The sequence below is a fragment of the Numida meleagris genome, chromosome Z, assembly GCF_002078875.1.
Source record: "Numida meleagris isolate 19003 breed g44 Domestic line chromosome Z, NumMel1.0, whole genome shotgun sequence".
NCBI lineage: Eukaryota > Metazoa > Chordata > Aves > Galliformes > Numididae > Numida > Numida meleagris.
Genome location: NC_034438.1, coordinates 66,391,163 through 66,397,584, shown reverse-complemented (window position 1 = coordinate 66,397,584; position 6,422 = coordinate 66,391,163).

The following is a 6,422-nucleotide window of genomic DNA, read 5'->3' as shown; positions in this document are numbered from 1 at the left end:
GAACCCAGGTTGAGAGGTGGATTTCACTTCAGTCATCTGGCTGTTCACAGCCCTCTAACGTGCCTTAAAAAAGGAAAACTGGCCCCTAGCATAGACATAAAGGAAGTCCTTTCTTGTTCTTGTAATCTGATATTTTCCTAACAATGTCAAACACAGATTCTTTGCTATGTATCAGAAACTAAGATACATCATCAGGATGGTAGATCTGTGACCACAAAGCAAGGTACTCATTTGGTCTCGCCTCTAAAGGAGGTGGATATCTGATCTTTTTCAAGCTATGAACTTTGTCACGTATATGCCAGCTGAATGGAAAGAGACGCAATGAACGTCTTTTTCCAGTGATTCAACCATTATGCAACCTGAGTCAGGATTTGTTTCTGTTACCATGAGATTGTGTTAAAGCCCTGGCTTGAAGCATACTTCCTGACTTGGTAGCCCTTGGTAGAAAGGAGTCAGGATGGGCCAGATTTTTAAAGCCTCTACTTAGAGCACCTGAAGTATGTGGCCACAAGCACGTGCCATTCAGAGGTAGGGCTCCCAGTATATAGTGCTGAGCAGCCTTGCACCATGGCCTACTCTATCCTAGTCAACCTCAACATTTCATGAGAACTTTTGCTAAGTAGGGAAAAAAGCTAAAAAGCTCAGTGTGTCTGTGGAGGCTCTAGATGCTAAAACCCAGGCTTCTGTTTGAGCATTTTAATAATGTATGATTTATATCTCCACTTTTCTGTGGAGTAGATGCTTCTATATTCTCATTAAACTTCACAGGACTTATTCCCCTACCTCAAAGGGAGGGAAATATCTTTGCTTTTAGCCTTCATGTACATCTGCTGAGATGGAGACCGAATTTTGGCTCAGATCCTTCCATGAACAGGTTTCCAGGACAGTTTGAATAGATCTGTCTCCAGTGGTATGTTTATAATTTTCCTGCTGCCTCTTTTTGTGGTATTCATTTAATGAAATGCTTGAGCAGTGTATGTTCTCCATTACGCTGTACCATCAAATAATCCAAAATTCCATATTTTTAAAAGTGCCATTATTCAACTGACATTAAACCCAAACACACAATTGCAGATCAGTCTCCTAACTCCTATTGGGGGAAAATAAATAGAGTGCCTATTTTAATCACTCATTGTTGAATTTCTAATTGTTAATTCAGTCTCCAAACTAGTGGGTGCCTTTCTCTATTCTGCTGTCTTGAATAGTAGTAGTAGGCAAAACCATACAGTACAGCCTGTTTCTAATTACACTCTCATATTTCCTCTTAATGAACAAAAAATCTCCATTCTGCACATTGCCTGTTAACCTCTGGAAAGGTCGGTGCTTTGCTCCTGTAATGCAGCACACTTTTTTCCTTTCCATTTAACATAGTTATCGATTTCTGGAAGGAAGGATATTTCTTGCTCAGGCTCATGCAGAATCAAACTTTTCATTCAACTTAGATATTTGAAAACTCGGTCTGACCTCCTGTGCAACATGTGCCACATACATTCCTGCTTCTACACACCCTTTGTGTGCAAAAGTGGTGACTGATAAAGCATGTTTTCCATTAAAAAAGAATCTACATGTTCTTGACTTGAAGATCTTAAGCCATTGTTGAGTAAGACCTTTAATTCAGATATAGCTAGTCCTGTACAACATGACATCCATTACTTCCATCAACAAAACTACAGGAACCATCAACCTGGTGGGCTTTTTCCTCTCCTTTCTGTCATGAAGTTAAAACAAACAAACAAACAAACAATTAAATGTCAAGAAATTTCAATTTTATTTTATTTCTATTTAGTACGCTTCTAATAAGTGATTCTGGTATTGAAAAATAAAAACAGTCAAACAAACTCATAGAGAGACATCTCAGTTTTGCTCCCGACCCACCTCCTCCTCCCTTTGTGAAGCAAGGGGTGGCACAGGGGGCTCGTGTGTTGGGAGTCCTTGGCTTTTGGTCTCTCATTTCTCAGCTCTTTCACAGGTCCCCTTGGAGCTGTGCATCCTCCTGTGTCTTCTCCCTGCTCCTGAAACCAAAACTAAGAGCCAAAAGGTGATGTGGCCCCACATTTGTTTCATGGCACAGTTCAAAAGCAAGAACAGGTTTCTATCAGTGCTGAAGAGGTCACAATCAGAACTAGAATGTCTCCACTGAAATACGATGGGAATTATCAACACTTCCTCAATGCTTCGGACACTTTCTTCCTAGTAAAGGAATTGAGAACTTGACACTCAAATATCACAGTCTGAGCCAGTAAACTTCTGCCAGCTGCTCAGAAAAGCAGAAGTGACAGGAGAGAAGGTGTGCTCATCTCTTAAAACTATGGGGCTAGGCTTCCATCAAGCTTAAAATGGCTTGAGTGGTTGAAGTCTGTTCCCCAGTTCCATTGACATTAAGCAAATACTTTCTATTTGTTTATCATTGTTCCCCTTACTCTGCCTACTCTGCAATGGCAGCACAAAGGAACGTCAGGAACATTTGCAAACAAATGCTGCAAACATTATGCGTAGGTTTGTAAACACCAGCAGTGATTCAGCCCTAAATGACAACAGATTGCAGTAGCAGCCAAGCCTTAATAATTAACTAAGGAGGCTGAGCTGACCCCAAGTCATTCCTCTGTGTGTGGCAAAGAGGGGACACTTCACAGTCTGCAGGCCAGCCTGATGGCAGGGAGGGGTGGGGGCCACCATTTCCCACCAGAGGCCAGCAGAGCAGAAGTGAGGACTGGATGATCTTGTAGGTCTTTTCCAATCTTGCTAATTCTAAGGGTGCAGCGTGGGTTTCTGGGTTTCACAAGCCTTGCACCCACAGCGCTGTGCAAAGCCTTGAGATGTCTCCTCCACCAAAACATCTCTCAGCCATTTCTTTCTCAGCATGATCCCACTCCAAGGATCTGTATCAGGAAAACCTCAGGGAAGGGGTGTGGGGACTAGGTGAAAAAGGAGGCCCTATGGAATACAGAAAGCAGAGCATGTCTCCAAGGGTCTTGTGAGAGGTCTGCGTCCACACTTCTCTGCACAGAAAGAGGGATTTCTCTTTATTCCCACAATTTTTTAAATTTTATTTTACTTTCTTTTTAGCTTGCTTAAGAAGTACAACTTTCGAAGAACTGGCATGGAAGTAAAAGAGGAAATGAGACAGCTGGCTTTACCATTGACAGGAGGGATTGCAGCCCCTCCAGCATCTCCAAAGCAAGAATACAGCAGAAACCTAGCTTTGGTAGGAAACCTTTGCATGCTGCTAACCTAATATTTAAATACCTTTTTCTCCTTTTTCCAAGCTCCCTATCCATAAGCTCTGCTCACACATGGAGATCAGAGATGAGCTACTGAGGACAGAGAAATGCACAGTTCGATCTGTGACAATGAATGGCCTCAGAGCCACGGTGGAGATGCATCTAGCATGGAGCTGAGTACTGGAGCTGAGAGCAGGTTTACAGGGGAGGTGTAAGTCAGAGAAAGGAATGCACCCGTGGTAACAGACCCAAGGAGTGAGCTCCTGGACCAGTCATTAAGTAAACCTGGAGGCTGGGTAGCATATATTGTGCATGGGTCCTGCATACATTATTTAAATGGCAGCAGTAAGGAAACAGCCTGACCGCCAGAGGTGTTGCACACCTGTGTGTCCCATTTGAGGTTGGTGGAAAGTGGAGGCTGAGAGGCATCTCCTCTTTTGCATTCTGAGGACTGAATAATTTATCGGGACGTTATTGAAGGTTTCTAATGGTGCAATCAAATCATTATAAGCAAAAAGCTAAAAATCAAATTCAGAACAATGAAAGCATCAGTTCATTAATGGAACAGCTCCAGCCATCTGGCATTCATATGTTCTTTGCTGAGGCTGTTATTGTGCAGACATAAATGACCCAATCTTACCTTCAAGCAAAAGCTTTCATTAGCTGAATGTATCCAAATTCTTCACAGTTCAGCTAATATTGCAGGTTCTAGCTTGTGTTTTGAGGGTTTTTCTTTATCCATTTTGTCCAGTTAACACTTCAGCCCTAAGCATCTCCTCTGGGGATGTGTGTGTCTTCCATCGCACTGTGGGCACAGCAATGTTTGGAAAACTGTTAGTGATTCTTGGTTGCCAGAGCTCTGGAAGAAAGAGAAGGGAGCAAATGATATTTCAGCAGAAGTAACAACACTTACAATAAATGCTGCTGCTCAAATGAAATGTAGGAGAGAATTTTTCACCTGCTTTTTATTTTTTTTCTCCAAATGCTCCAGCAGCCATGCATAGATCTGACCTTTAAACAGAGTGAACTGGTGTGCGAGGTTATGTGCAGTACATAGCCATCCATCAGACTTTTCCAAACTTTTTTTTATTATCCTCCCAAGGAGGATGGCGTTCAGATTACCTGTGGCACAGCATCATTCAGTTCCAGGTAAAAGTGCAGATGGGGATAAATCATGCATTTGGGGTGCTTCCTGTGTTAGCTAAGGGGCTACGTGGCTCAGAAGATTTTCTGCAGTGCTGAGGTTTGTGGTCCTATGCGAGTTAGCATTGGACATTCCAGCAATGCACTGAGATCTTTTGCCTGTCTGATAATAACTTGCCTGCACATCCTAGTGCAATCATTTCACATGGCACAAAAGGCAGGGCAAACCCCTTCCCCTTCCACCAAGAGCTGGTCACTGGGATGGGTGCTGCTCTCCTGCCTGGCACTGGGCTGCTCCAAATGTCCCAGTGCTCTGGAGATGGTGCAGCACAGCCAGAAAGCCTTCTCCCAAAGGCAAGGTTTGGCTTCCTGGTGTGATAGAGTTATGTTAACATTCCAGCAGCTAGCTGTGCTGCAGGAGGACCAGGATGAACTCAGGTCTTAGCAGCACGAGTCTGGGAGAAAGACTTGGCATGCTTTTTGAGGGAGCGCTTTCCAGGTTTCAGACCTCCTGGCTCATGGAACGCTGCACGCAGCACCTCTGAAAGCATAGCGTGAGGCTGCATGGGGCTGAATCAGGGCGGAAGTGCAACGACACAAAGATGCCATGCATTGGGATAGTGCTGCTTTCTGCAGGACTTCAGTCTTTCTGAAGTTGCTCAGAAGTGCAGCACACTTCCAGTTGTGAGTTAATGCTGTCATTTGCTCAAACTCCTCTGCACCCTCTCCAAACACTTGTGAGCACTGGGGTTCTGGAATTAAATAAATGAATGATACATCAACTCCAGACAGCATTTTTTTTCCTCTTGCATTGCTGTAGCTGCTCTTCATAACATGCAAAGCACGATGGATTGCAGTATTTTAGAAAACTGGAATATTTTTTAATGCTGTTTACTTGTAAGGCCATTTCATCCAATCAATAGAAAGTGTACATTGAAAATATAGATTCATATAGATTCCATTCAGTTGGAAGGGACACTTAAGGGTCATGTAATCCAACTCCTCTGCAATGAACAGGGACCCCTATAGGGACATCAGGTTGCTCAGAGCCTGGTCCCGCCTGTTCTTGAATGTCTCTGGGGATGGGGCATCCACCACCTCTCTGGGCAACCTGTGCCAGTGCCTCACCGCCCTTCTTATAAAAAACTTCTTCCTTATATCCAGTCTATTTTTCATGCTCTTCTGTTACTCCTATCTCAGAGACACTGATGCTCACCTTTTTTTGTCACTAAGATACCAATAATTGTGGTTGCAGATAACACTTCCTTCAAAGCATCCATTACACTAAGAGATTCAGTGTATTTCCAACCTGAAATTAAATTATCCATCACTAGAAGAACTCCACAGTGTGCTGCATAGGGAAGTGCCGGAGTGAAAAGACGTCTTAACTGTAAATTCCCCAAATGTTTATTTTTTAATTAAAAGCACCAGAGGTGCTTTCCAGGCCTGGACTGAACTGGAATGAGATGTGTAACTTTTCAGGGCCTGTATGACTAATCCTGCTGACACTCAGTTCAAACTGTACGAACGCTGAGAATTAAATGTAAATAGATCAATATGTGCGTACACGTTAAGCACATTTATGATTTGAATCAATTCACAAAATCAGGCACATGGAACTTCTGTGGTTTGTTCTGGAAACAGACGCTTTTTCCAGACTGAAGGATGTGGAAACTGCTTCCCTATCTAATGCAATTCAGTACATCTGTATGTGATTAGAGGAACGCGCTGCAGACTGCGGCACGGCACAGCCAAGCCTCATAGAAGTTACTTTCATTGAACTCCATTGGGCCACGTGATCTTCTCTTCAGTATTTGCCTTTTTCTAAGACTTACTGAAGATTGCCTACATTTTCTAACCAGAAAATGTGAATTAATTAATTACATTAATTACCCAAGCCCTGAATAAATAACAAGTCACTGTTTCAGAGCTCAGTGAGGCTGCGTGAAGGTACTCACAGAAGTCAAAGCAACTAGAAAGATCATAGAATCATTAGGAGTGGAAAAGATCTCTAACGTCAACCCATCCCCACCATGCCCGCTAACCATGTCTCTCTGT